Source organism: Benincasa hispida, unplaced genomic scaffold (genome assembly GCF_027475165.1).
Source record: "Benincasa hispida cultivar pf3 unplaced genomic scaffold, pf3_genome.v1.1 HicScf795, whole genome shotgun sequence".
In the NCBI taxonomy this organism is placed as follows: Eukaryota; Viridiplantae; Streptophyta; class Magnoliopsida; order Cucurbitales; family Cucurbitaceae; genus Benincasa; species Benincasa hispida.
This window is the reverse complement of record NW_028326927.1, coordinates 4,344-13,588: the sequence shown is the minus strand read 5'-3', so window position 1 is coordinate 13,588 and position 9,245 is coordinate 4,344. Positions and strand designations below refer to the sequence as shown.

The 9,245-nt window shown below is 30.2% G+C and overlaps 1 pseudogene; it reads left to right on the top strand.

Moving 5' to 3' along the window:
* Window positions 1–3,872: 3,872 nt before the first annotated feature.
* Window positions 3,873–4,487, top strand: LOC150029934 (uncharacterized; annotated as a pseudogene).
* Window positions 4,488–9,245: the final 4,758 nt, after the last annotated feature.

The window sequence follows — 9,245 nt, the reverse complement described above, 5'->3', positions numbered from 1 at the left end:
CATTAAGCCTTCTGCCTTAGAAGCAGGGCTCCAAGCAGCATCAGGGGTTCAACATCCAAAACGTTTCCTCATGTGGTTGCCAATCGGTAAGAGTAGTGAATGTAGATGGATGACGCATCACCATCGTATCTTTCTCATCAGACCCGACCAAATCACTGCTCCTCTCCCGTATATGTCGGCTAATTGTGACTCACAAATGGACCATTCACCTGCTAGAGAATTATTCATCGCTTCTCAAATATGCCAGACAATTATCACAATTTCATCCCATTCTACGGAGAAGATACGATCAAATAGCCAATGTCAATAGTCTTGATAACTCCATAAAATCTTGCCATCACAAAGAACACTAATATTAATAGAAATAAAACGAGGCCAAATCTCCTTGAAAACCTGACAATGCCACATTAGGGGTGAGATTGATCTCACAATACTATTTCACTATATAAAAAAGATGTTTATGTAAGTTTTCAACTTGTACACTAGCCTTGATAGGCCATAGATATTATTCAGAAAATAAATTTACTTCCACTAAACCTATAATTCATAATTATCAATCTTATTTACTTCAAGATTCTATATGTGATAATTATTGCATGGAACTTATAAAAATACATCTAACGCAAATACTTTATGGAGATCACAAATGAATTTAAATATTTGAAGCTTTGTGTGTTACTAGATCAAAAGTTAATAAACCTTACAAATTTCAACTTCATATTCATCATACAATTGAGAGATAATCAACTCTTACAATCATCTAACATAACTCCAAAAAGAGCTAGTTAATGTTGTTTTTTAAACAAAAAAAACGTCTCTTGACAATCAAATGACACCCATAATAATTGAAACTATTAGTAATGAGACAAATCTTTTCTCTCTATATATTTCATTTTAAAGGCAATATGCATGAACATCATCACTATTAATCATGCTAAACTGTGGCAAAATATTAAAAGCAAATTGGCCCACATTGGAAAAGTTTAAGTATGGTGAGTTTGAAGCACTATAAAAGGAGTCTACGTCTCTGGTTTCAAATTGTATCAGTTAGAAACACTTTAAGTTTGAGTGTGCTAACTCTAGTAAAATTTCTTTTTTGTATTCTCCAATTCGAGAGAAGAAAAAAGATGAGATTGCTACAAATGTTTTGAGAGAATGTTTTCTTTGTAATTGGGGCTAGACATAGATTTTGATGCGGAAGAAAAGATATTTAGACTAAATCCCATGGCTAAACAAGGAAAATTCATCCCTTAAAAAGGACAGAGCATTCTCAAAAGAACACAAGTTTTATATTTAATTTTCAAATGATAATAAAAAAGCTTACTACTACAACCCTAAATTTATTATTTATAGCCTTGCACATCTAATAAATTCTAATTAAACATTAGTTAATCTATATTAACAACTACTAACTAAAATATACTAATTACTTCTAATTCTCTTCATCAAATTTATATGTGATTGTAATAAATTTTCATATAGTGAAATTTTTCTAGTCTCTGGATTTTTCTTTGGGTTTGGAGTTTTTTCACGTTAATTTTTGTATTTTAAGTTTTATTGCTTTATCTTAATTTATCTATTATCTTATCTACTTATTCCTACAGAAGTAGTGAGAGATTTTCCCTCGCAAATAGTATCAGAACTTTAGGTTCATAGTTTTTTGAAGTTTTTAGTATGCTCTATGGTTGCAACATTGTTTGAACTTCCACATCAGAAACGAATTCTTGAAATCGCCTGCAGTATTATGAATAGTTTAGGTTATTCAATATTTACTACTTTTTTAGGAGTGAAGCAAATGCATCCAGTATTATGAGCTTAGTAAAGTTTGATGTGGAGAAATTTGATGGAATGATCAACTTTATGAAAATTGTACGTCAAGGATGTGATAATACAATATGAGTTACACAAGCGTGAGTTAAACAGTGATGACGGTTTAATGGAGTATGAGTATGATAGGTTCAAAGAAAAAAATCTTCAGGTAAAGATAAGTTGTTGGGAATGCACACAATCTAGGCACATGAAAAAGGCAAAACAAATTCAACAACGAGCTCTGGATTAGATGTTGACGTTGCACACATACATTGGCTTGACAGTTATGCAAAGTGTAAGAAGGAAGTTATGGATGGCTGGAGAATTTTCGGGTGAGTCAAGTAAGTAGAAGTTGCACAACAAATTTTAGCAAGGTTTTATCAACATGTGATGAAAAAGAAAAATTTTGGAAAGTGGTATTCCAAGTGGTCTATTCGTTATGGCGGAGTGAGTTATAATTCTCTATGTTGAGACTAATGATTGTCGATGAAGATAGTGATTGCAATAGAATTGTAGATTCTTCAAATATCTTGTCAAGATGGAATTTAATTTGTTGAGTTTTGACAAAAATATTAGAAGTGCACTTATCCCACAATGAAAAAGTTCAAGAAAGTGGTAGGTTCCAAAGACTATATGTAAAAGGAACTTATATCTTTGGGCTTCAAATTGTCCCACTTAGAAATACTTTAAGCTTGAGTGTGTTAACTCTAGTTAAATTCTCCTTTTATATCCTCTAGTTTGAGAGGGACAAAAGGGTGTAAGTGGTACAAATACTTTAAAAGAGTGTTTTCTTTGTAATTAGGTTAGAGAGAAATTTTTGTATCATTATAATAAAGTTTCACATGTTAAAATTTCGATCTATAGATTTTTTCCGGGTTTAGAGTTTTTCCTCATTAATTCTTATATTTAGAGTTTTATTGTTTTTTTGTTTCTCTACTACTTCTCTACTTATTACTACTATTATTCTTGTAGTAGTAGTGGGAAGTTCAATTACTTGTTTATTATTTTGGACATTATTCTTATTAATTTGGAGATAAATCTTTGATGGACTTTAGGGAAGATAATTTAATCATTTTACTTTTATCTTTTAAGTCCGACTACAGCCATATAAATGGGTGGTTGTTTAATAAAACATAGAAACTAAATTTGAGCTTGTGGAAAATAATTCTTGTATCTTCGTGTTTTAAAGATGTATTTGCTAATAAACTAAAGTTAGAGAAAAGAGAGAAGAAAAGAGTAAAGACAAAAAATTGAAAGAAAAGAAAGAGGGGAGTGAAGAACTAGAGAAAAAAAAGTGAAAATAAAATGAAAGGAAGTTGAGTTGTTCAAGATCCTTTTGAATCTATTCTAGGGCTAAATAGGGTACATTTTGAAACTTTAGAGATTAAATGTATCCGTGGATGAAAATTTTGGATTAAAAGATAATTTTTTCAATAAAATACTACTAATGTTGACTTAATATTATTATTAATAATAATAATAAATTTAAACTTATTTAAACAGATGAAATAATTAATTTTAAATTTAAATAATTTTTATAATTTTTATCATTTCAATTTTTCTAAAAATATCTATCTATTGCTCATTGCTTAATGTCTCAAAAGTCATGTGTCACCATTCATGTTGTCCACGTGCCTTGTAATTATTCATGTTTGGTGTCGATATAAGTCTACAATCTACTTGTCACTTTGCCTATAAATAGTGGCATTTGGTGAATTTTAATATCACACGGGTATTGGTAAAAAATCCACTTCAAATTTCACTGAATTTTCTATTATCCAATTTTATAATTTTAGTTATTTCAGGATTTTAGTTTTTTTTTAATTATATATTTTTTTATTATTATTGTATTATATTTTCTCTATATCTGTATTCCCGTTGTGTTCCTCAAATTCACAACACGTTATCAACACGAGCTCCTGTCGTTTTCTCTGCTAAAGGTAGGTCCTAAAGGTATGTCGATTTTTTCCTCTTCATTATAATTAATAAATTTAATGTTATTTTACAGATTCAATATCTATTAAATTTCTAACATAAGTACAATATTTTATGATAGTTTTGCCATGAAAAATCTCACAAAATTAGAATTTTCCGCCCTTGATATTAACATCAATAATTATTTTTCATGGGTATTTGATATCGAAATCCACCTGGATGCTATAAATCTTGGGGAAACTATTAAAGAAGAAAATACGACATCTAGTCAGGACAAAGAAAAAGCTATGATTTTCTTTCATCATCATCTCTATGAGGGATTAAAAATAGAATATCTTATAATAAAAGATCCCCATACCTTGTGAAATTTTTTTAAAGAAATGTATGATCATCAAAAGACAGTTATTCCTCCTAAAGCCCATAATGAGTGGATGCATTTGAGGCTACAAGATTTTAAATCAGTAAATGATTACAATTCCGCATTATTTAAAATCAGTTTAAAATTGTTATTATGCGATGCTAATGTGTTAGAGAAGACATTTTCTACATTTCATGTCTAAGATATGATTCTGCAGCAGCAATATCGAGAGAAAGGTTTTAAACAGTATTTTGAATTAATTTCATGTCTTCTCGTGGCCGAACAAAATAACGAGTTATTGATGAAAAATCATGAATCTCGACCAACCGAAATGGCACCATTCCCTGAAGTGAATGTTGTGAATTTTAATAATAATCATGATTGAGGTCATGGTCGCAGTCGAGGTCGATGTCATAACCGTGGCAGAGGACGAAATAATTATTATTTTCGTGTTGGTCGTTCTAATAAATTAAATTTTCAAAAAAACCATACAAAATGATGATCACAAAGGAAAAACTCTACAAGATAAAAGTTCAAAGAGTGTTGAAAATAAATGCTTCTGATGCAAAATGACTGGGCATTGGTCACGTAAAACCTCCCTGAAGGAAAAAGAGAAAAATGTGGAAGCAAATTTTGTATACCAGGATAATGATATATTTGACCCATCGCATATGATAAATTTGGATGTGGTAGACTTCTTTGAATCTCCTGAAGAGAAGATTGGCGTAGTTGATGGAACATCAAGTTTCTTTTGATTTTGAGAAAATCTACACTTAATATTGTTTTTTTTTTTTTTTTATCTATCTTCATTTTTTTTAGTTATTTTTCTTATTGTAATTATTATTTTTTTTTTAATGAAGAAACATGGATCATCTTCATATGTTGGATATTTCAAAAATGAGTAAAGAAGATCTATGTCTGGCAGACAACACAACTACACACACAATACTTAGAAACAAAAAATACTTTTCCAAATTGACAATGTTGAAAACAAAAGTAAATACAATATCAGGTTCTACAAACTTGATCGAAGATTTTGGAAAAGTAAATATTATTTTGGCTAGAGGAACAAAATTTATAATTGACAATGTATTGTTCTCTAGTCAATCAACGAGAAATCTTCTAAATTTTAAAGATGTACGTTGCAATGGTTATCATATTGATACTGATAGTAAGAATAATGTGGAATATCTATATATCATATCCACTATCTCAAATGAAAAACGTATATTGGAAGAGTTGTCTGCTTTATCTTCTGGATGATATTATACTCATATACGAGTAATTGAAACATATACAACAATGAACCTGAAGTTCATAAATCCTAGACATATTTACAATTTGGCATGATCGATTGGGTCATCCAGGGTCTATAATAATGAGGAGAATTATTGAGAATTCAAATGGACACCCATTGAAGGAGCAAGAGATTCTTCAATCTAATGAATTATCATGTAATGCTTGCTCTAAAGAAAAATTGTAGAATGAATTCATGGTGATAAATGTGGAGCTATTAACCAACCAAGTTGACTATTTAGATATTTTATGGTATTAATAAATGCATCCAGTAGATGGTCACACGTGTGCTTATTATCAAGTCGAAGTCATGTATTTTCAAGATGACTTGCTCAAATAATTAAATTAAAAGCACAATTTCCTGATTATACAATTAAGACCATTCATCTTGATAATGCTGGTGAATTTACATCCCAAGCTTTTGATAATTATTGTATGTCAATTTGGATAAATGTTGAACATCCTGTAGCTCATGTTCATACACAAAATGGTTTAGTAGAATCATTTATAAAACATTTACAATTAATTGCAAGACCATTACTTATGAGAACTAAGTTTCCTTCATCTGTATGGGGACATGCTATTTTGCATGCAGCGTCACTTGTTCGCATTAGGCCAATAGCTTATCATAAATACTCGTCATTACAATTAGCTTAGGGTCATGAGCCAAATATTTTTCATCTAAGAATTTTTGGGTCTATATTATATGTTTCAATTGCTCCATCACGACGCACTAAGATGGGTCCTCAAAAGAGGTTAGAAATATATATTGGATATGATTCCCCATCAATTATCAAATATCTGAACCCCTGATGGGTGATGTATTTACTACACGATTTGTTGATTGTTATTTTAATGAGACAAATTTTCCAACAATAAGAGGAGGAATTAGGAAGTTGGAAAAGAAATTATATGGAATGCATCATTATTATCTCATTTAGATCCCGGTACAGATCAATGTGAACTTGAAGTTCAGAAAATAATTCATTTGCAAAATATAGCAAATCAACTACCAGATGCATTTATAGATGCAAAGAAAGTAACTAAATCACATATACCAGCTACAAATGTTTCATCGAAAATTGGTATCTCAACACAGCAAGTTGTCATTAATGAGTCTGGAATACACCAGAAGCATGGTAGACTAGTAAGTTCCAAAGATAAAAATCCTCAAAAAAGAAAAATCATTAATAGTCAAGAAGACTTGACTGAGGATATAAATACCCATAAAGAAATCCTTGACTTGACTATGAGGAAGGTGAAATATCTAAAGACAATAATGAGATTTTAATAAACTATGTTCATGTCAAGAAAAGATGGAATGGAACTAATGTAATTATTGACAACGTTATTGTGTATAATGTTGCTCTTGATATTATATCTGAAAATGAGGATCTTGAACCAAAATCTATTGAAAAATGTCAACATAAAAAAGGTTAACTTTAGTGGAAAGAAGCAATCGAGATAGTAGTCCGAACACCAGAAGGTGTTAAACCGGTGGGATACAAATGGGTATTTGTGAGGAAAAGAAATGAAAATAATGAGGTCACAAGATATAAAGTAAGACTAGTTGCACAAAGTTTTTCATAAAGACATGGTATTGGTTTTAAGGAGACATGTTCTCCGATGGTGGATGCAATTACATTAAGATATTTAATTGGCTTAACTGTGTATAAAAGTCTAGATATGCATCTTATGGATGTAGTCACAACATATTTATATGGATCTCTTGATAATGATATTTATATGAGAATCCTAGAATGATTTTATTTGAAACATATATATCAAATTCCCGAGAATGGTATTCAATAAAATTATAGAGATTACTATATGGTTTCAATCAAGACAGATGTGGTACAATCGCCTGAGTGGATATTTATTAAAAGAAGGATATCAAAATAATCCAATATGTCCGTGTGTTTTTATAAAGAAATCACAATCAGGATTTGTTATTGTTGATGTTGATGACTTGAATATAATTGGAACTCCTAAGAACTTTCAAAGGCAATAGAATATCTCAAGAAAGAATTTGAGATGAAAAATCTCGTAAAAATAACATTTTGCCTTGGTTTAAAAATTGAGCATTTAGCAGATGAAATATTTATTCATCAGTCAACTTATACAGAAAATATTTTGAAAAGATTTTATATGGACAGAGCACATCCATTAAATATTCCAATAGAAGTCCATTCATTGGATATAAAGAAAAATATATTTCGACTTCGAAAGGATAATGAAGAACTTCTTGGTCCTGAAGTACCATATCTTAGTGAAATTAGTGAACTTATGTATCTTCTAATAATATAAGACTAGATATTGCATTTTCAGTAAATTTATTAACAAGATATAGTTCTTTTCCAACAAAAAAACATTGGAACGGAATTAAGTATATACTCAGCTATCTCTAAGGAACAATCGATGTGGGTTTGTTTTATTCAAATAAATCAAATTTTGATTTAGTTGGTTATGTAGATTTTGGATATTCATCTTATTCACATAAAGCTAGATCTCAAACAAGTTATCTGTTCACAGTAGAGGAACTGTTATATCATAGTGATCGGTAAAACAGACTATAACGGGCACTTCCTCAAATCATGCTGAAATTCTTGCAATTCATGGGGCTAGTCGAGAATGTATATGGCTAAGGTCAATAACCCAGCACATTCCTGAAACGTGTGGCTTGTCTTCTAATAAAAATATTCCAACAATATTATACAAAAATAACACAACTTGCATAGCCCAAATCAAATGAGGATGTATTAAAGGAGATAGAACAAAACATATTTCACTGAAGCTTTTCTACACTCATGATCTTAAAGAAAATGGTAACATCATTGTACAACAAATTTGGTCGAAGGATAATCTGGCAGACTTTTTTACAAAGGCATTGCCAACTGCAACTTTTGAAAAATTGGTGCACAACATTGGAATATGGCGACTCAAAGATCTTAAGTGATGTTTTCATGAGGGAGAGTAAATATATTGTATTCTTTTAGGAGTATATATTTTATGTTATATGTACTCTTTTTCCTTCACTAGCGTTTTTTCTCATTGGGCTTTTCCTAGTAAGATTTTAAAGAGGCATATTTTATATATATATATATATATATATATGGGCATCTAAGGCGGAGTACTATGAATAATATAATAAGAAATAGATGCTCATTGCTTAGTCCCAAAAGCCATGTATCACCCTTCATGTTGTTCATATGCATTGTAATGATTCATGTTTGGTGTCCATGCAAGTTCACATCCTACTTGTCACTTTACCTATAAATAGTGGCATTTGGTGGATCTTAATATCACACCCCCATTAGTAAGAAATCCACTTCAAATTCCACTAAATTTTCTATTATCCAATTTTATAATTTTAGTTATTTCATGATTTTAATTTTTTTATTTTAAATTATACTTTATATTATTATATTATATTTTTTCCATAACCATGTTTCCATTGTGCTCCTCAATTTCACAACACTATCACCATTTTATCCATATTTCTATTCATATTTCCATAAAATTGAGGATTGACATTAATAAACCTTTGGTGATAGCAATTGGATTTTTACCCTTAAGTGAAACTTTAAAGTAGTAGTTTGTTTATTAATTTTGAAAAGCAAGAAATTAAAAACCAAGTGGGAATATCGGGTATTATGGATGAGCACCTTTTTTAAGGAATAATATATAATATATACATGATTTCATCAACTTCCCATACACAAATCTCTCTCTGTCATGTTCCCACTAAGATCAAAAGCTTAACGACTAAGGAAGAGACCAGCCCTTTTTCTCCCACCTTTTTTTGTTCGGTATTTCTAATTTGTTTATAATCACACAATCTTTTCCA